A 21,622-nucleotide genomic window follows, 5' to 3' on the forward strand; every position below is an offset into this window, starting at 1 on the left:
CTTCCACATTCCATATTCCTTTATTTCAAAGACACTTCACAAACATGAGGTGCATCAGCCCAAACCCAACAAAACTCTAAGCTGGCTGAAGCTCCTGGGCAGCTCTCCAAAGAATAGTTCCTCACCAGGATGCTTTCCAAGTGAACAGGTCATTTGAGCACGGACGGTGAAGGCATTTAGCCTGAAGGTCTGAGGTTTATATGGTCTCAATTGATTTTAGCCAAGGTCATAAGAGAACCCTTGAAACTGAGGTAAATGCTGGTATTAATTAGCACCCTTCACTTCCAGTGGGGCACTTCTGTATCAGTCTCTGTCTGTGCTGACATTTAGACCAAATGCATCTATTTATATTGCTCAGGCCTGTGCAAATAGCAACTAGCAATGTTGCTAACCAAGTATAAACCATTCCTAACAGGCTTCCCCTGCATTGCGCCGCCTCGTTGGAATAGAACTGTGGCAAAAGGTGTTGAGCTGGTTTCTGGAAAATTAGATCATATTACTAAGGAGGTCCTTATCCCACAGCAGACACACATCAGCTCATCATATATTTTCAATTCAACTCCCTTCATTCTTTGCTAACAAGAAAAGCAAAAGGGAAAGTAATTGACCAGCTCTTCAGGCTCCCCGGGTCTGTCAGGTCATTGGGCAGCTCTGTCTCACAGTCATTCCGGTAAGAGCAGGGTCAGGTGGTGGCTCTGCTATGTGCTACATTAAAAAAAACAACACTCAAATACGATGAAGCACTAAGCAGAAATAGCATCCAGAGTCTACCACAATCTATTAATATCTGCTCTGGCTAAACCTCAATGACTTTTTGCTCACACAGTTACTATTTGCGCGTCCTCCTCAGATGGCAGCATAAAACTGATTCAGGATTTCTGTTTCCATAACTGTGTTTCTTTCCTAACAAAATCACTGGCTCACTTTCATTCATAAAACTTATTTCTATGCAAGGACTCGCTATCACAGGTACCCAGCCCCAGAAGGAGTCTTTTCCCAGAGGTGCAATTGGCGCCATCAAACAGAATTAAGGTAGCAAGTTTGTCAGTGGAAAAAAATATAAATCCTCAGTGTCACTCCACAATTATTATGCAGCAGAAAATCTGTCTGCATGGCTGATGTACAGCCAACAGAAGTGGGACTCGTGCACAGGTGTTCCATATCTCTCTTGCAAAAATGCATGGTGCCCAGAAGATGAAAAGCTAATACATGTCCAAGTTAGACACCAGCAGCTCAGAGTTTTGTATATTTTCAACAGCTGAAACAGCAGAATACCAGAATCTGTGTAAGCAAGAGCAAAATGCCCAGTAGAATCCATCAAATTAATGAAAATAAAATGAACATATTATAAGTCTATCTGGTTTAGACAGAGATCTACTTAAATTGAAAATACTAGCTATTTTCTCATATCTGGGGGCTCAAAAGCATCAGAAAGGACTGAATGGAAATGCATGCAGTGCCACGGATGCATACTCTGAGACCAAACATCAGCATAGGATAGAGCTGGACAGAAGAGAAGTGAGAGCAAAAAATGTCCTGGCTTGCAAAAAATATGCAGAGTGGTAACAAACTTTTTGGCTCAGTACCCCAGCCAGTCTTAATTGCTGTCAGGTTTCTATATTTGAATTTAAATGAAATACAATAAAATCATAATTTTTGCAAATGTATCTATTTGCATGCAATACATGGCAAAGATGTTGCTGTCACAGTGGAAAAAGAATCAGCAATAATTAGCACAATTAGTTTTTAACTAGAAATTGCTACTAGAAATTCTGACTGATCTAATCCGAAAATACCAAAATTATGTCTGTGCAGTGGAATCAAAAGAAATGACAGCAAGTGATCCATAGAGGAAATTTCCAGTCCACTTACATAATTGCTTTTAAGAGGTTTTTTGTTGGTTTTTTTTTTTGCATTTCTCACAGTGCTAAATGTACCTTTTCCAGTTGAAAAGTATTTCCACATGAGATTGTGCAATAGTTCAAGTGAAACTTAAGTATTGGTCAGTTGCAGCACTTTGCCCCCTAAAGTGAAGTAAAAGATTGCTCTGGACGTAAGAACGCTTGTTTGAATTGAACATTATATTTGTTATTTGATACAGAAACCCTTTCTGATTCCTTTGACACATATGCTCTCATCTGAAAATTAGTGACCTTTAGTGAAGATATTGCATTTGCCTGCGTAGATGATTCTATTTCACTGCAACATGAAGTCAATGCTTAAGGTGTTACAGAAGTTGCTCTGAGTAGGAGGACTGTATTTTCGTTAGAAGTATATTTTACCTCTGAGATCACCATTTATAACACTTTGTTTCTTCTGAAATGCACTGATCTCTTTGCATATAAGAAAGTGTCCCACATTCATTGTTCCCAAAACAAATGACCTTGGGGAAATATTTTTATATATCTTAATTAGTTGACCTACATTATAGGAACCAGAACATTGTTGTTAACAGAAAGGCAAATTAATTGAATCACCTACAGAAATGAATAGCATGAACAGAGGACTAAAAGTCAAGCAAGAGCTGTCTCTCATCTCAGCTGTGCATCTACACTGAAATGATGCAGCTCTGTACACAAACCTGAGCTAGCTTTAGGAAATGTGGGTGCTGCAGACTGGTCACAGCTATGGACCAAAATAACATCCAGCTAATTAGGACAGGCACATACAGTCACAGATAGTATTTAAAAGACAAGACTTCTAAAACAGAGCACTCTAGATCTGGGGAGCCCTTCTGCTGTGGGAGATGCACAGAGTCCTGTTTCCACGAAGCCACTTCTTTCACGGTTGCTTTTCGTTAGAAGTTTGAAACAGAGCAGGCAAGAGAGACCTAGAAATTGAATGGTTTCTGACTCTGGCAAAAACTATTTAACAGGCTTTTTTTGATAGTCAACCTGATGTCTAAGACGGTCACTGTCTACATGCAGCACACTTCCTCCATTCCTTTGTAGACAAGATATAGCCATATCCTAACACCAATCGACCTCTTTAACTGAGAAATCCGATACAAGCTGACAGCGGTGTGAACTTTCCCTCTCAGAGCAGTAAACTGTGACACTTGGAAAAGGACTGTTTTAACAAAAGCAAAACTTAAGATGGTCATGAACCACAAAACTTTCAAATAGATAAGACCAAAAAATAAAATACAGTAGTAGGTTCAAGGAAGCTTAATGGGAACCATTTATACTGAGAATTCATGTTCACAACTGTATGCTGAAGGGTCCACTGCTAGAGGAAGAGGAGAGTTTCAGTGGTTCTGATCCTCCAGCTTAGTTCTGCAAGACTTCGGAACACCATTTGGGTAAAGGAGGAATTAGTATTATTATTAAAATGAATAGTAGTTGATTTTACTGACAGTCCTGAGTTTATATTGGAAAGGGCAGATCAGAGAAGAGCACGTTGCACTTGGAATGGAGGTGACGGATTTATGATGACTACTAGTTCCTATGTGGGTTTGTATTTCAGTTTGAGATGCAACCCTAAGCTAACTCCATCCTGCAAAATCTGCTTCTCTCTGGAATAGGACACAGCATTGTGCCAGACTTAAATTCTGCGGTTCTTCTGACCACAGACCTCTTGGACAGGGAGATATCTCAAAAGATCTTGGTAAATGCCTTGCATATGCCCTGATTTTTAATGTCTTCAAGAATCAGTATTCTGTGGGATTTGGGGGAAATAAACTAGGTCTTAGTTACATGAAAATTAAGAATGGAAGACGGAAAGAAAATCCTGAAGAGCTAAAATGGGCTATATGGGAGCAGCTGGAAAATGTATTCTGATTTAGTTAATCTTTTTTTGGCATGTGTACATCAGTATGTAACTTGTGAATTGCTACACCTGAGAAGCAAGCGCATTCTTTTTCTGTCATGCTTTCTCCATGGCAGTAAGTTGGGGCAGAGAGGCAGGCAGGGATCAGAGCAGCTGCAGCTACCACACTCCAACCAGCAGTGATGGGGAACCAGCTCCTGGCAACAGCCATCTACTAATTTGGTCAACCTGCTCTACCACACCACTTGAACTCAGCCTGCAGTATTGAATGATGACTTTAGAGGAAGGAGAGACACCGTCTGTTGGAAGATTTTCCAAACTTAGAAATCTGCTTTGGAGAATTGTGGGATAGACTCCGCATGGAGAAAGTAGTTGAAAGGGCCACTTTATAATCTCACAATTGTAGATTGCATGAAACGGAAGGATACTGCCCAGTATTTATCCTGTTTGTTAATTTTCCCTAAATAGCTGTTAATGACCAATATCCAAGATAAAAACAATGGGAAAGATAGGTAACTAGGCTCATCCAGGATTGCCATTCTTCTGCATTTTGCCTCTGGAAGAACGGGAGGCTTGGTTTATCAGAGGTCTTACACAAGTCTTGCCTGTGTGAGAAATATCCACTTCAGTGTTTGTGGTAAGAATTGAGGCTGAGTACAATCGCAATGGTGAAACTAAGAGGTTAGAGCATGCCACACCAGGCAGGGCTGCTAGAGTTATGAGCTCCCAGTGTCTTCTAACCACACAGTAATTCTTGCCTAGCAACAGTAATGGGAATCAGCACAGACCAACAGAACGTATGCATTTTAACCAACAAAAGCATTTTCACTGCCACACTATTCAGCTTTAACTCAAGTCAGACGCCATACAGGAAAGATTGTCCATACTAGTTTGTCTAACATGGCTATTGGCCAGGGAACAGAATATGAAGACAGGTTTGCAATAACTAGAAATGTAAATAAAACATCAGTGCCATCAAACTAGAGGTGATGGAGAAAGATCAGCAAGAGTGTATCAAATGATCTGGATACACACAGGAACATTAGAGAGTTTGCAGAGGATCTGCTTGACAGTCAGGTGATACTATATAAAACAGAATTCCTGTTTAGGCCCATATGAGGAAAGAAGCAGCATGTATGAAAAATACATGTGAATTTTCAAAAATAAATGTGTCGCAAATATTCAAAACTCAGTTTTTATATACTCTGTTAATGAGCAGCTTGTTAAGTGCAGGAAGTAAAGTCATCAGTGATTTACTGAACAGTGCACCCAATAAATCTCTGCTTCATTGCATCACCAGCTACACAGGACAGAGTGATATCCCATGGCGCTATCTGCCGCTGTTCTGCAAACCAGGCAATTATTTAGATCAGCCCAGTGTGGGTGCAAGTCATCATCATCATGATTAGGCAACATGACATATGCTTTGTGCTACCATAAATGACAATGTGAAGTGCTCAGCATGAGTGCTCCTTTGTGAGCTTACTGACATACAGGAGCTGCGTACTGTTAGCTTCAGATCAGTTTAAAAGCAAATTCATTAGAACTGGCGTGGATGGGCAGGGATAGATGGGTGTGCTTTGGCAGATTTGTCTGGAGAATTTAAAAACAACTCTGCCTCCAGCTAATTGTTATTCCCCTGAGAGGTTTCTGATTTCAGAAACCCTCTCTGCAAGGGAGAGGGAACGGGAACCTTGCTATTCTTGAACCTCAAACTAAGTCACTGTAAACTCCACCGAATCATTGTGTGAAACTGGCTAATGATTAAGTGCTGATGAAGTGCTACTAAGAATCATATAATCTAACATTGTAATTTATTGTAGAAGTATTAATAAACCTCTATTGCTGCTAAAACTAGAGTTGTGTAAAAATCAATCTGTGTCACTTCTTCAGACAAGATCCATGCAACCCTAGGCCACCACAAAGCAGCCTTTATGCGCACACACTCCACAAGCCCTGAGATGGATCGGGGCTGGCAGAGAGTATCTTCAGTGCTCCCAAAGTCCTGGATAGGCAGAGCAAGCAGCCAGCCATCAGACGATGCAGAGTACCTGTGCCATGGGCAAGACAGAAGCTACCCAATCTCCCCATGTGCCTAAAACAAACCCAGCATCAGTACGTGCATGTGGCCAGCTGCATTCTAGGAGCCTGCTGGCAGCAGAGCAACTGCACAGAAAACAAGTTGAGGAATTTCTGGAATTTCTGAAGAGTATTAAAATAACCTTAGTATCCAATAGCAAGCAGGTATGGGAGGTAATAGCAGAAGTGGTTGCTTATCTTTCCTTGATAATTGCTTAAGTGCAGATTTTGAAAGAAAGCATGTGAATGTTGAGACTGATTATTTCGGCTTTTCTCTACCTTCCAGATTCAAGAGCAAGGATGCAAGGACTACAGAATGCCTCCAGAACATTTAGCAAGCCCCTGTATTGTAACAACAAGATTTTTTTTCCTCCTGTTCGTAACAATTTTCCCAGTCCTCAGAAATACTTGGATCTGTGTTAGGAATGCGTCTCATCTTGCTATTCTACAGACATTTCTATCAGCAGCAAGATCTCCCTACATGGCAGCACACACTTCACTTCAAAGACCTTCCAAACCCGTTAGGCAGTAATTAAGAGTTGTAAGTGTTGGAGCCAATCTGCCTGACAGGGAAACTTCTTTGAAAACAAGGATTTTGTGAAAGTTGAAAGAGATGATGGCAAACAAGCAATGGCTAGCGGCTTCTTGAAATTTCTCCTGCTGACTGCTCTTTCATTAAGACTGGTGAAAGAAAACAGTTCTCTGTGCCTAACAATAAAGTCAAAAACACCGTTTCTCTTTAAAATTGAAGTCCCAAGTTCCTCCCCTCTACCAGCTGAAAGTTTTCATCAGTCTGGAAATTAGACTGAGAAGAAATGCTGTTGGGGTTCTGTGGTAACACGTCACAGTCACTTACCAAAATCTCCTTATCTTAATTAGAATATATGATCCTGTGAAATGTGTTACATCTTGCACTTAGACACTGTGGAGAAGCCTTTGCAATGGATCTTACTCATTCCATGTAAGAGGAAACATATTCATCTCTGACTTCTGTAGAGGCTCCACATCAATAAAATCTTACTTCCTCTTTCCTGCCATATGCAGCTCCAAAGACTACAGCAAGCACTTGAGCACCAAGGCTTTTAGCAGCACTCCCTGAGCTTCTACTGTCTTTGACATCAGTCCACACCTAAAATTAGCAATTCCCAGACCTAATGGCAATCCAACTTTGCTATTGCTGATTTAGAATAGGACTCTGGCACAGTATTCTCATTCTGAAAATAGCTTTTAATTCTTTACTCAGGGCAGAAGCACTGTCTTGTTCTACCAATGCAATTCAATGATTCCGTGACACACTTAGCCATGTCCATGTTCAGAGCCATGCACACTGATTAATGAAGCTCCCCAGTCCTTGTTAGATCAATAACACTATGAGTGTGCCTGACCCAGACATTACGATACATGGAATTTAAAGAAATCTTAAGTTTAAATCATGTTCAAATCTGCAGTTGGAAACTGTCATTTGAGGTACAAACGCTTTAAGGCAGAGGCCCACAGGTTGCATACTGCAGGATCTGAGTTTGCAGCAGTGCTTGGTCAGCTGGCTGTTGGTGTGCTCCACAGATGCACGTAAAGCACAATTTATATGTATGTTCAGAAGACTGTTGGACTGTGTGTGTGCTTGGATACTATTTTGCATGTATAGAGAGCCCTGTATACACCTGACGGCTGAGGCTCTCCCAGATTTGTTCACGACGGTGTATAGCGACAGGACAAGGGGGAATGGTTTTAAACTGAGACAGGGGAGATGTAGGTTAGATATTAGGAGGAAATTTTTCACACAGAGGGTGGTGATGCACTGGAACAGGTTGCCCAGGGAGGTTGTGGATGCCCCGTCCCTGGAAGTATTCAAGGCCAGGCTGGACGTGGCTCTGTGCAGCCTGGTCTAGTGGTTGGCGACCCTGCACTCAGCAGGGGGGTTGAGACTCGATGATCTTTGAGGTCCTTTTCAACCCAGGCCATTCTATGATTCTATGATTCTATGATTGTTGAAGTTGATTCTTTTTCATTTAAGTCCTGTAAATGCTACCTCAGACTGCAAGCCCTGGAGCTGGTCATTCACCAAGTTAATTCTATCTTAATACAAACGTCATGCTATTTCATGCTTACAGCCTAAGCTCAGAGTCACACAATCATGAAATCTTAGGTCCAGACGCTGCACACTGGACTTCACTAAATAACACAGTGGACCACACAGCCGCACTTCGGACATGCTAATCTGTCCCATGAGTGGTTCTACACGATGAAGGTGGCAGCAGCAGGACCTGAGGCATGTACCACAATACCGCCCGGAGTGCTGCACAGAACCTCTGAAAGGCAGCCTCTGAACCAAACCTCCCAGTAAAACTTTTTTAACACTAAGCAGCCTCCTGTGTTCATTTGTATTTTCTAGACAGGAATGGTTGGAGGGTACTCCTTCCCACCTTCCTCACTCACTGGGAAAGAGCTAGAAGTATATTGTTCAAACCAACAGCAGGAAGCGGTAACAGCAGAGCAACATAACACAGATCTGCAGAAATTCCCATTCTACAAACCCATTAACATCTCTTTTCCTTTAAATCTTACCAACTCACTATATACGCTGAAATAGAGGCTAAAGTCTCAACTAGAGCTGATATACAGACAAGGAACTGTTCAGTCTAAAATTCTGTTCCTGCAAACCAGTAAAGCCCTTTGCACTCTGAACACTTGTGAAGACCGGAGCTGGCAGCAGTGCACGAGTGTGACTACAAACAAGGTAGGTACTTTCTGGAGAAAAATATCTGTGAAGTGGTTTTAGAATAACATTTGATAGCTCTGTTCCCTACTTTGGCAGTTTAAATATGTATCCTGTTATGCATCTCTTTAAGGGATGAGGCCAAAATGAACAAGATATGGCGAGGGTGGGATGTTAAAGATTTAATTTGTAATTAAGTTAAGGGTGATGTTCTAAAAAAACCTCCCTTAATAACATTACTGGAGAAAGCGGAGAGGTGAAGCTTCATGTTACGGGGTAAGGTGACAAAACAAGAAAAAGCAGGACAGAGACAATGCAAGTAAGTGCATTTTTATTGCTATTACTAGAAAATAAAACCTATGAAGTGACTCACTCTCCCACTGTAATTTCAGGCTGGAAGCAGGCTGAAGTCTGCTCATTTCACTGTCAGAAAGACCTCTTCTGAATTACAGAAAATTCAGATCAACCAAGATGGGAAATTAGCAGGCACAAATAAAAGGGTGTTAATCTTTTGAGCAGATGACACTTTTTAAGAGAAAAGTGAACATAATTTTAAGATAAACTCGGTCACAGCAAACAAAGTCCATACATGGTGCTTACTGGAAACATTCTCTTTTGTTCTTTAGTTTAAATACCTCTGATTTTGCTTTCCATGGACCTCATTCTAGCAAGCTTGCACCTATGTCTGAATCATACTTTCCTATACAGACAACTTAAACTTAAAAGGTATATTTCTACTTTCCTGACCATGAAAGTGTGATTCCTTGAAGATGTGTTTTCTGGAAAGTGTGTTACTGAGGCATGAATAACGCAGAAATGTTTGGGCTTGGATTTTTAAATATCTTTGGAACATTTGACTTTGGAAAAATCTGAGTTGAGTTAGTTTGGCAACCTGACCTCATGCATATCAAAAATATTAAGTTAAAATGGAGTGCTTGTAGTAATATTTGGTTGAAGATAAAGTGAGTCATGCTTGGTTGAAATTATTATCATTATTAATTGTGGAAGGAAGAATCCAGCTGCTATTTTATTTTTCCCTCTGGTTTACCAAATTCAACCAAAACTGAAAACAGGAAAAACTGGTAAGTCCAGCCAAGGAATCGTTAACTTAGAGGTTTTTAAAGATCTCTCACTGAGAATATCTCATTTGGAGAGGGATTGTTTCATAGCTGAAAGAATGTGCAATAGGGATGACATTTAAAAGGAATAATGAGAGATAAACTTAAGAAATAACATTTATGAACTGGAGGAAAATCAGAAACTATCATTCTGGTAAGAAAAATGAACGGTGTGTTGTTTTTAAGGCTATTTCCACTGTTATTCAAACACTGCTTAGTCATCATGCCAAATTTACACAACGATCTACAAACCCTTCCTGCTACGGCAAACCATCAATTCCAAGAAAGTTCATTTTGTCTTAGGGAAGAACTGAACACGTGAAGAGAAATCTGCCAAGGGCACTATGAAGTGCTTAGTCACACGGAGACACACCGCAGGAGAAAGGAAAGTCAAGTGGGGAGCTCCTTAAGCCTGAAGCTTCCCCAAACAAAACCTGTATTACAAAGCAACACATCTTTCGTGGGACTGGAAAACAAGGGCTCCGTTTTTACCCTTCCTCTGCTTTTGTTGGGTGGCCTTGACAACTGTATTGCTGTCTCCTATTGTCTCTCTCGTGTGTAAAAAGAAAACAGTTCCTCACCTCACAAAGACGTTGTCAGATTTACAGTTGTATACTGACAAACACACGCTAATGGTCATGATACGCAATAGTTAAATTTCTGGGAACTCAGTGATGAGGTCAGGTATTATTTAAATCAGTCACAGTCATATCAGAGAACATACACAATGAGCTTGTGTGCAATATTTATGCTCGTTGAGGAACCTCAGATTATCTCCTAAAACAGACAGAGCAGCTTCTCAATTTACATTGAAGAAGCTTTTTTTACAGCTAGGTTTTCCTCTTTACAAAGGGTTTGCAAAGGACTTTACAGAAGGCACGTTCCTCCCGCGCAGCTTCCCTGGGTAAGTACTCGCACCTCAGCCTACCGACCTCAGGGACTGACTTAGCGAAGCGCTTCAGCAAAAAGGAACTTTTCAGCCTCTTAAAATCTGAGAAGAGTTTAGAGCAGGGCATCCTCCTTAGGATGATGCAAATAAATCACCAGCGGCCGCGGTAAAGGTAGGGGGGAAAAAAGCTAAAACCCTTCCTGCTCTGAAAGTTTCCAGCAAAAGCGGGAAATAAAGCTTGCTCTGTGACCTACGAACTAACTGGCCAACACCGAGGGGTTACACAGAGCCTCACAGTCTCGTGGCAGCAGCAGGCTAAACTTTGCATCGTGACTCCCCGTGGAAACCGTAGGACAGAAGGAACTTTTTAACACTTGGAGTGCCTTGGGAAGACACCGTTCCCGGATAGCGGGCACACCCTGCCCAGGAAAAAGGAAGAGAAGCCAAACCCCGCATCCCTCAGCCCCCGGCACGCGGTGTTTATAAGCGGCGGGAGGCGCCGGGCGGGAGCTGCGGAGCTCGTTGCGGGGGGAGGAGAGGAGGAGCCCATTGGCTCCCGGGCCGTGGGATCCCATATCCTTCGAGTGAATGAGGCAGCCCCGAGAGCGGGTCGGGCGATTCCTCTTCCCCAAGGAAGGAAAGAAGAGAGGGAGGCTGCACTTTTGGTGGTGAGACAACGAAATCCGGGCGGGGCTCCTTCCCCTCCTCGTTTCTGGGCTTGTTGGCTCGTTCGATTTTTTTAGTCTCGCCTATCTGTAAGGCGACGAGTCGGGTAATTAAAATTCGTGACGAAGTGCTGTTTTCCTACCGCTCTTCTCCTTTTCTGCCTGCTGCGGGGGGCTGTGGGAGCCGGGCTGCTCGGGGGGGCTGTCTCGCTTCTCCGCGGCTCTGGAATTGCGGTTCCACTCTCCAGGCAAACAAGTTTTCCGGCTGCTTTGTTTAAAAGGTTTCGGCCGTACCCCGTTGCCTTACTCCCTCCTTAAAGAAGGGCTGCGTCTGCATCTTGCTGAAATCTCAAATTTCAGCGCATTTCTAACATCTTTTTCTCGTAGCATTGTAGCAGTTTTCCCCTCAGTCTCTGATCAGTACGTAGCTGTCGATTGTATACTAAAACAAAGCAGAAAACTCGAAAAGCGTTGGTGGTCCTTGCAGGGCTTTCCTCTCCCCCTGCGCCGCGGGGGGACGCCCGCAGCCTCCCGAGCGGTGCGGGAGCGCGGCCCATTCAAAGCGGAGCCGCTCCTTCTCGTCCCGGGAGCCCCTCTCGCTTTCCTTTTTTTCTCCAACTCATTACTGCTTCTGGAAAAGTTGTTTTTCCCGTGGGTTTTTTTCCCCTCTTTTTCTTTCCCAACCGTTCCCACCCATGAAACTCGTAGATCCGGCTGGGAGTTCCTCCGCTCTCCTCCGCGTTGCAACACGGGGCCGCGGGCGCTGGGGCAGTCCTGCCCGCCCGGCCTCGGCAGCGCCCCAGTGTGTGCCGGAGCTCCGCGGCCGTGGCATTCCCCACGCTTCTGGGCGGGAATCCGAGGAAATCGCCTTGAGAAGATGCCTTAAGCGTAAGGGAGAGATGGTGAACGCGTTCAGAAAGTACATTTCGCTCTGTCAGCCTGTGAAGCTCAAAAAGCTTCTTTACTTCTGGCTGCTCTCCTGGCCGGGCGGCGGGCTCGGGCGGAGGCAGGGCTCGTCCTTTGTTCGCCGGCCGCGTGGCTGGGAGCGGCTCCGCTGCCCCCGGAGCTCCGAGCACCGCGGGCGTTCCGGGCGGGGATGCGTGCTCGGGCTGGCGGCGGGGAGCGCGGCCGGAGAGCCGGGCGGAGGGCTGGAGGAAACGGGTGGGACACGGTGGCTTGCCCTCGCTGCGGCGGTCATAGGAAACACCGAAGCGTGTTGGGAAAATCAGCTTTGTTAGTTGCTTCTGAGAATGTGGGAGTCTCTCTAGAGACAGGAGACTGGCTTGAGTCCAACGCAATCGACCGCATCACAAGCAAGGCAATGATAGAAGCCTAAAATCCTGTTTGGGCCATGCAAAGCCGTAATAAGTTGGTATGTGCTGCTGTTCTGTGCTGGAGCATCCTCAGCTAGTGCACGCTGAGGTGTATGCCCACGGTCTCCTAGTAGTATGCAAGTAGCAGTTGGAAAGGGAGAAGGATGAGAGTAGGAAAGGGATACATGAATTGGGAAGTGAAAAAGAGAAAAATGGTTGTCTTTTAAGGCAATGCAAATGCTGGCTTTTTTTTCTTTGTTCAGCAGGGCAGGAGACATTAAATTGCAGTTGGTAACAGCCGCGGAATTCTCCAGCAGTATATCCAGAAGGCTGGATCGTAGAGCAGGGTGGTGTTCTGGTATTATGGGGTTTACTGGTTGGTTGTTCTGCACAGAACTAGATTCCTAGAAGCCCACCATCTGATGTACAAAGAACACAATCTCAATGCAAATGCCAGCTCTTTCACTGGTAAGGTTTTGTGCTTTTTCTTTCTGCTGTGAAACTTGACAGCAGTATCTGCTCACTAGTTCTCTTCCATTAAATGAATCACAACTGTGTCACTTGCTGCTTTCTTTGGGATCATAAATCGAGAAGCAAAGCAGGAGCTGGGACAGTCCCTGACATCTGGCCAAACTGGAGTAGCAAGTACTGAGACGTGGAATGGTAGTTCACCTAAAGACTGGGGAGCAGCATGTGGGAAATCCTGCAAGTCATCACTTATCCGAAATGCTGGTGGCTTATGTATTCCCTGATTCAGTGTTCACAACACCATAGGTGCAGGTGTTACGTCTAGGATGTACTAAGCGTTGCCTTTTCTCCCTGGGGTTATCTGTCTATGCCTGAAGAATTGTTTGGGTGATCCTTTAATTTGAAGATGTTACTTACTAACAGTGCCTGTGTGGACACAAGTTCTGAGGGCTTTTTGTTGGGAAAACTGGTTCTGTTGCTGCTGCAGTAGGTCTTTTGGGCCTTGGAAGTGGCAGTGATGGATTAGTGTTGCACTATGAGCTCATCCGTCCGTATGGCTTGCAGAGTACATTAAGGTACCCTCCTAAGACACTGGGTGTCTGGACTGAGGCTGTATGATTATTCAGCAGACTATGGTAGTAGTTAACCTTTAAAATCTGGTGTCAAGCAGTGTGATCCACCTCTGTTATGCTGGCCAGAGGTAACAGGAGAATTTACCACTGATACAGGAAACACTGTCTATTTGGAATCTTAGCAATATTCAGGAAAGCCTGGTTCAGATCCTGATAGAAGGTTTAAGTAGCCCCACTCTGTGCGTTCTTAAGTCTTCAATGTCTAAAATAATACTCATGGACACTTAAGAGACTTCCCTTCTTTCATAAGTTTCACAAATAGTACATTTACTCTTGATGGTAAAGTGGGAATGGTATAGAAGGATCTCTGAAAGGTTACTCTTGACCTAAATTCTACAGTCAATGGGGAAATGATCACAACATACAGAAAAAGGATGATGTAGCAACCTTCAGCTTTCAAACTGCTTTTTAGAATGAACTTGTACTAATCCTGAAATTTAACTGCTGCTTGAGTGGTTGTGTAGTATGACCCTCAACATAAATAAAGTTGTGGGTTGGAGATGCTGCTGCTAGATGCCCAAATAACCTGGAAAGCCTAAAAGATCTCAAGATGTCTTAAGCAGACAGAGGACAGATGGCCTTGAAAGGAAAAAAATGTTGTTGTAGGCGAAAGTGACTAAGTTTGAAGGGCTTTGAAGAAACTTGTCTACATTTTGCTAATACAGACTGTTAGAGTTATTAGCTTTTAGTGCAGAACAAGTTTTGCTTGCTTTGAATCAGTTTCATGAGGTTGAGCCTGATTATCTGGTACCATCTACATAGTGCTGGATGTAGTTTTAAACTTGAATAAAAACTGTTTGGTCACTCAAAACTGCCAGGAGTGCTGCCATGCTCTGAAGGTGCACTCTCATCTTTCAGGTGCAGTAAGTCAGTTTGTTCAGATTCCCAAACAACCTCTGAAACAACTTTTGTCAACACAGATTGGTTTTTATTGCTGGGAGGTGTTTTGGGGCTTGCCAGCCGAGGAAGGTATTTTAGCTAGTTCTCTCCTTTAGGGAATAGTTCAAATACAGCTTTATTTGCCCCAGATCACTACTGTGATCAGTCTCTGCTCATATTTATTACACTGTTGTATTCTTAAATTCTTCCATTTGCTTTTCTGGTAAGACCAGAAGTGGTTTGTGCTGAATGAAGTAAAACAGCCTTTTGTCTTGAAGCAGGAAATGTATGGCTTTTCTTATGTTGCTTTTTCCTTTAACTGTTACTCTTTATGTATTTGGGGTTCCCCTTGCTGTGGTTAGTTCTTTCATAACGTACAAAATGGATAGATTTTTCTTCTACTTGAATTGGTTAACTAAAGAAAGGCTTTCACTTTGCTCTTGCCACTTACACTGGGCTATGTAACATCACGAGTCTTGTTAAGATGAGACAAAGTGCTTTTGCAACTCTCCCTTGCAACTCTCTCGACTTCTCAAAAAAATATGTTCTGCACACTTCTAGTAGAAAACCTTCATAGCATGTTAGCCATAGGGGTAGCAAAAGTGCCAAAGTTGTGATAAGCTTTTCTGAGTGTGTTGGCTTTGCCTGTCTCTAAGGCCCGAGTGAAGTGCTGTGGTAACTACAGATATTGACTTTCTATAGCATTGTTCTCAAAGTTCAACTTTTCAGAATGATCAGACTTCTTCAATGGATGACCGTTTTTGTTGTTCTTTTCCTTAAGTTCACCCCTGTCTTGTATGTTTTTGCTCCTGTTTTTTGTTCCCCTCCCTCTGGAGTTTGTAGGCTGCTGTTTTGTGGTCTGTCTCTGAGACTTTCATTTCAGATTCTACTTCTCTTTGCTTAGAGATACTGTGCTTTCACATGACAATTCTTAACCTGGTGCTGTGTGTATTCCCGTGTTTTATGTAGTTCAGTTACATTCTTGACCTTAAATTAGTCTTGCATGAGGCATATAAATAATTTTCCCCAACTCTAGATGTTACTAAATAGCATGACCTACTATCTGTCCCGAGCAGAGATAAGTACTGCTGGTCAAATGTAAATGTGCAGCTTGCCTGTGTCATTTAACTTAGAAAGACTATAGTCTTGGGGAAGTCTCACTGCTAATTAAACTTTTGGGGAGTGTTTTGCAGCCCCTTTGTTTGACTTTTCTTATCTGATTTGAATCCTGAAGCTAGGCCTGAAGGAAGAACTCTCTGTAGCTCTCTGTTTTGGGATTTGTTATGGCCAGTGACTTTTTTTGTAGCTCTCAGAGGGCACTTCAACTGCCATAAGCTAGAAGCGGCTGGATGTTGCTCTTAGTAAGCTGTAGCAACTGGAACCTGTGCTTTCACACTTCTTGCACGTGTGTGTGGAGGGACTGGGAGTTGGTTCTTTTTTTCTTTTTTTTTTTTTGCTGTGGGCTTATAGTATTCCTTCTCCTCATACTTCATAACAAAAAGCAGATGAGTGCCTACTGTTCAGTCTCTGGTCTTGCTGCATTACAGAAAGCACTGCATGTAAGGCCAAAATTTTCTTTGGTTACCACAAGTGGGAGAGGATAATGGAATTCATCCCACCCATCTTTCAGGCAGGCTTAAACAAAGCTTTGAACTGCTATTATTCCAGCCAATCGGCAGCTCCTTTGTATTGAGATGGTTCTCTATCTGTTTTATTATTAAATCTGAAATATTTGTTCGTCTCTGGCCTGCTTCAAACAAGCATGGAGGCTCCCAACATGTACGTAGGAGTCTTCTGTATTGGATCTGTTGCTCTGACATATATCATCCTTGGCCTAACCAAAAGGAAAAAAAAAAACCAACAATATTTTGTCTGGCTCTAACCTACGAATTTGATGTGTCACTGTCATAATGTTGCTGTCTTAGTGCCTGAGTGTTAACAACATGAGTATTCTTTGAGTTTTGACCCTGAAAATGAAGATGCATCTAGAGTGTGAAGCTGAATTGGAGCATAGAGGAAGAGGGGATAGACTGGAAAGCAGATGAAAGAATACTTGTTCTGAAGTTACATTTAAAACCTGGAATTACAGCAAATTCTAGCGTGGTTTAGAAATGGCCATAAATAAATAAATCTTCAAATTCCCTTTATTTTAAAATACTTTGCTGGCAATAATACTTGAAGTGAAGCCACGCAGAAAGATAGCCAGTTATCTCAGTCTTATATTAAAATTGCCGGTTAAATTTGGCAGTTGGAAGAGCAAGTTTGCTTCAGATAGCTAAGCTTAATCTTTGAGTATAGCCTATAGACCAGAACAGATATTGTGAAGAAAATAAGCAGGAAATAACATTCCCAGATCCAACTACAAATAAGTAGACACCATCTTTCTGCTGCCTGTATTTAAATATTGATTTAGGTGGGGCTGTGTTGTGGCTCTTAAACTTTCTAACCTACTGTAAAACAGGTACTGGGGGTAGAGGGGGAGGGTTGTTCCTTTGTTCTCTGTGGCGTTCCTTTTGCTAACTAACAACAGTTCTGTTCTTCCTAAAACTAAAAACTTTTTCTTTTGTTAACACTTATTCCCTCCCTGTAACTGTGATGGCCTATGACTCTTCTGGAGCTGTGTAGCTGTCTCACTATTCTTGTTTGGAAGCAAAGTGGAAGATGGGCCCTTCTTGGAAAATTAACAAGGGATCTAAGCTTGACCAGCATCTGCTTTGGATTTGGTTTATTACTGGCTGTATGGACAGCCAACACACACAAGTGAGAAAATCCTGCAGCTTGGGAGAATTTCAGATCAGTGCAGGCATTTCTAATTAAATACTCCTCCTTAAACTGAAGCTATATAAGATATGAAATGGAAAGATACTGGAGTAGACAGACAGTTGAGCAGTACAGCTCTCCATACTATGTTTTCACTGTACTTTCTTTAGATATTTGAACTGACAGAAGTTCTACTAGCAAAAGGAAACCGTTTGATGTGCAGTGGACAGTAATGGGTGCCTGTAGCAGAAGCAATGGAAATACAATATTTACGTAGACTTTGTGACATTGCTTATCTTTGTGTAGCATTTAAAATCTCTGATGGTGTGGTACCTACTTGGCAATTATGAGAACTTAAAAACATAATAATAAAAACTTGCTCTGAAAGCTGGTTTCTCCACAGATGATTACTGAGTAATTGGGCACAGGCATTCAGACCAAAACAAGCTATGGAAGTGTGATTTTAACTCTTCATAAAGAAACACTAGGTGATTTTAATTGGCTGTAATTGCAGTCAGTGAATCATGTAAGATAGGGGCTTATAAGCAAAGCAGTATCTTGCTGAACATCACTACAAAGATCTGAGTGCCTTACTCTCTGAGCATAAAAATGATGCACTTGTTTTCACAAACACAGTCATCACATGACTGTTGTAATCAACGTGATGGCCACAGTCTGCTTACAGCGTGGCTTCGACTTCAACTTTAGGTTAAGGTACCTTTTCTTGAAATGTGCACAGTACTTAAGACTATTAAGCACGTGAAGTGGCAGTTCATGTATTTCCTGTATTTTTTTAATTGTCTTTCCTTTCTGTTATTTTTTTTTTTAAAGAAAACAACAGTCTGCGTGCATATGCTTTTGTGCTCCTTGTAGAATGAAAAGATTTTTCTTCATTAATCACAGGAAGTAGCAGCTCTGACCCTCTGTGGTACTAGTATTTATCAAAAGCCCTCACTCTTGTAGGCCATACCTGAGAATCTACATGAATTTGTTTTTTCTGTTTACTGAACAGGTCAGGGGTACGTAAATACAGTTCTGTGCAAGTGCTTTTGATATTTAAGCTCTGCCATCTACACCCACGGGGAGGTAACACTATTAACAGCTGCAGCTAATGTGCCCTGCCTGTTTTCTGCTTACTTCTGCCTTAGTATGTAGGACCTGAAAGGAATGTGCACCATTCTGCCATATCATTAAATACCAGTGCTGCAAGTGAGTTTACATAAATGCAGACTGCTGCTTAGTGTAGCATTGGAGCTCATCACTGCCATCTACCAAAACACATGCGATGAGTTGTGGAATAGGTACCATTATGGTCTTTATAGGTACAGCCCATGTCTCAGAATTGTGATTTGCCTTCATAGAAATTAAGTATATACTTGATCAACATTCTTAGAAAATGAGGGCACGCATCCTCTGTTGCGTCACTGCAACAGACTCTGAAACTTTAATCACTGGCAACGCAAAGAACCATCTATTTCCACCTAGTCTGCTGCACAAAAACACAGCTTCATGTTGGTGCTTGTGTATTTTATGCAAAATCCCTTGGACCAAAACATTCATATTTTGTAGGCTTCTATTTTGGAAAATAGAACTCCTGTCTAGCTTGTCTGGGGAAGACTCCGTTGGTTACAGCAGGTGAAAGCAACTGAAAACTGCATTGGTGTAGTCTGGTGCTTGAAAGGAATGGTCCTATGCATCTTGTGCTAACTGCACAGTAGCTGTTCTTGGAAACTGATTCTGCTGAAAACCACTTGAGAAGAAGGCAAACCTTTGTCATGGTTTTATGATTTTTTTTTTTTTGTTATCGGTATTCCACATCATAACATCATGTAGTGCACTGGGAGTTAAAGAGTTAATGCTTCCGTTCCGTGGATCGTGGATAGTTCTGGGTATCTGGTTCTCAGAAGACAAGAACTACATTTCCCAGAGGACTGCTTGCTGTTCTGTTACTGTTTTCCGTTCAGAGGGAAAGATAAAAACTGTTTGCATATCATGAGATGTTCCCTTTTTTGCCCTTCTGCTCATCCCGGCAGCATCTCTCTCCCTAGTCGTCTTGCCTTCACCATTAGAGTAAGGCCTTTTGGTTTTTGGACACTCTCATTTTATTTGATTTATTAGCTTCTATTTTAATTATATTGGATTATATTGTGTTATTTTGCATTCTGATATCTTATTTAGTAAATTAGTCTGTTTCTCCTCAGATCGTTGCTGCTGTTTTGTTTTTAGGCCCATCTCCTTACCCTTTTTCCCTTTCTCGGGGCATGGGTCCATGGGTCCCATGCCCCATTAGTCACAGAACCGGGCCGAACCTGCCCATAAACAGTTGACAACCTCTAAAACCTCTACCTAGCTTCTGGCAGATGCCTCCACCTAAACTTGTCTGTAGCAGCTGGGAAGCTTGCTGCTCCACTTCCAAGGAAACAGAAATAATTCTTATCCTTTCTACCCAGCTGGTGTGGCAACTGCAGAATGTCTGCAGGAACTAAACCTTTGCTGTTTCCTAGTAGTCCTTAGCATTTACAACCTGTTCTGCTTGTGTTATTCAGCTGCCGTGTGATGCTTTGCCATCCTTTGAATTTCTCTGCCAGTGAACATATAAAAACATGATGTACTAAGTGAGAAGCAGCAAGTGGTTGCAGCTTTCAATGCCTTTCACTTTTCTACATGTTGCTGTAGGCACTTCCTGACGTGAAGTTGCCCAAGAGATACTACTGTAATGAGTGCCTTTTTTTAATAGATGGATCCTTCTTGACTGAGCAACTACAGAATTGTTTAAGAAGTTCACGCTTAGGAAGATGTTGATTGTTCATCTTCTGAAAATCAGATCTGTGTTCAATCCGAGAGGGTCTCAATGCACACACAAAAAGCATTTAAGAATGCTGATTCTACCATGCCAGGAAATTGAACCCTCAATGCAAATTGCAGGCAAACTCTGAAGTATACAACCAAAGCTTGCGTGTGGAATTGCAGGTGATAGGTTAAATGGTCTTGAAACCAAGCTTCAGTCATTCCTTCACTTATGTTTCCTACTTACGCAAAATTAATCACCTGTCTTTTTATACTTTTCATACCTCTTTCTTGCACTAGACTGATTATTCTTAATTGTTGCTTTGTTGAACTTTTTCCTTAAATGTCTGACTTCCATATCTCATGAGTTTTGTATAGAACAAAGTGTAACTAGTGGTTTTGATGCTACTTGAAATTTTCTTTGCCAAAATGGTGTGCGTGTGCTTTCTTTCAATACAGGAGGTTATGAGCTATGTAGGAAGGGAGGATTTGCAAGTACCTTCCTGCATGTTTTTTTTTTTTTTCCTTAAAACAAACATCTGTCACTATGGCAGGAAATCCTAGGAGTATCAGGGGTATAACTTGTTTCTGTTTTGTTGTCTTACTTGGTGTAGCCCATATGAGAAACTTGAAGGTCTGTTTCAGTTGAACTTCTTGGTGTATGAACTCTTCAAATACCAGGGGATGAAGGAGGACATAGGCCAGGGGTATGATGACAGATAACCTGACTTGTGAAGACATGACAGTGACAGGAAAAAATGATGAGAGGAAATGGAGTTGTATGATCTTATAGCTAAAGCTGTGAGCAGCAAAGCCAGTTCAGGCCTCATCTCCATTAATTTAGGCACATACCTTCTTACCACCTCAGTTAATAGGAAGGGGGAAAAAAATTGTAAGCCTTCAGAACAGGAAATCACATGCTTATTTGATGTGTTAACTTAAGGCTAGATTTTCTTCGGTCTTTTGGTGCAAGTGGTGTATATATACAAGTACTGTCGGAGATAAGGAGTTCAATTTCATACAGATTACAACTTAAATCACTCAAAAACAAAATGCTTCAAAAGTTTTAAATTCTGCCTAACAATCAAAATGCTCAGATGTGCCAAACACTGTGTTCTTTGAAACTCGTACTGCTGCCTAAACAGATTCTGAAAGCTTCAAGAAAATCCAGCATGCTCTTCTCAGAATCATCTCATTGATAAACTGGGCTTGACAAGCCTGTTGGAAGTGAAATGTAGGCAGTGCTAATCTTAACTGCAGCATTCTGGCTTCTGCCACCTTTTGTTGGATGCGTTCCTAAAGTGCTGGGGAAGTGGTGCTGCAGCTGAGGTCCCAGTCTTCCAGCAGGATGAAGAACCTCTGCAATGTTAACTAGGCAAGCTGAGCTGAAGTAATTTACGTGACAGGGCTGTCCTGTGCAGTCCAAGAGCCTGTCCTAGGGCTTCTAGTTTTTCTATTGTAACACAAAGCCTGGAAGTAGCCCTAGGTAAAACTGAAAGCTTTAGAAACAATGAATGTGGTACTTTTGCAAAACAAGACACCGCCCCC

The 21,622-nt window shown here is 42.3% G+C and overlaps 2 protein-coding genes across 14 annotated transcripts in view; one reads left to right on the forward strand and one right to left on the reverse strand.

Moving 5' to 3' along the window:
• MCF2L2 (MCF.2 cell line derived transforming sequence-like 2) overlaps positions 1–21,622 on the reverse strand; it is a 161,127-nt gene that overhangs the window by 44,599 nt on the left and 94,906 nt on the right. The window lies entirely within an intron of this gene.
• B3GNT5 (UDP-GlcNAc:betaGal beta-1,3-N-acetylglucosaminyltransferase 5) overlaps positions 9,930–21,622 on the forward strand; it is a 19,762-nt gene continuing 8,069 nt past the window's right edge. The window contains exon 1 of one of the 4 annotated variants that reach the window (XM_021394673.1): positions 9,930–10,585. The gene's annotated coding sequence lies outside the window, so the exon portion shown is untranslated. Of the gene's footprint in view, positions 10,586–10,648; positions 11,343–11,385; positions 12,124–21,622 lie in introns of those variants that run through there. The other 3 variants (XM_021394671.1, XM_021394669.1, XM_021394674.1) reach the window with 3 other exon arrangements.

Source organism: Numida meleagris, chromosome 4 (assembly GCF_002078875.1).
Source record: "Numida meleagris isolate 19003 breed g44 Domestic line chromosome 4, NumMel1.0, whole genome shotgun sequence".
NCBI lineage: Eukaryota > Metazoa > Chordata > Aves > Galliformes > Numididae > Numida > Numida meleagris.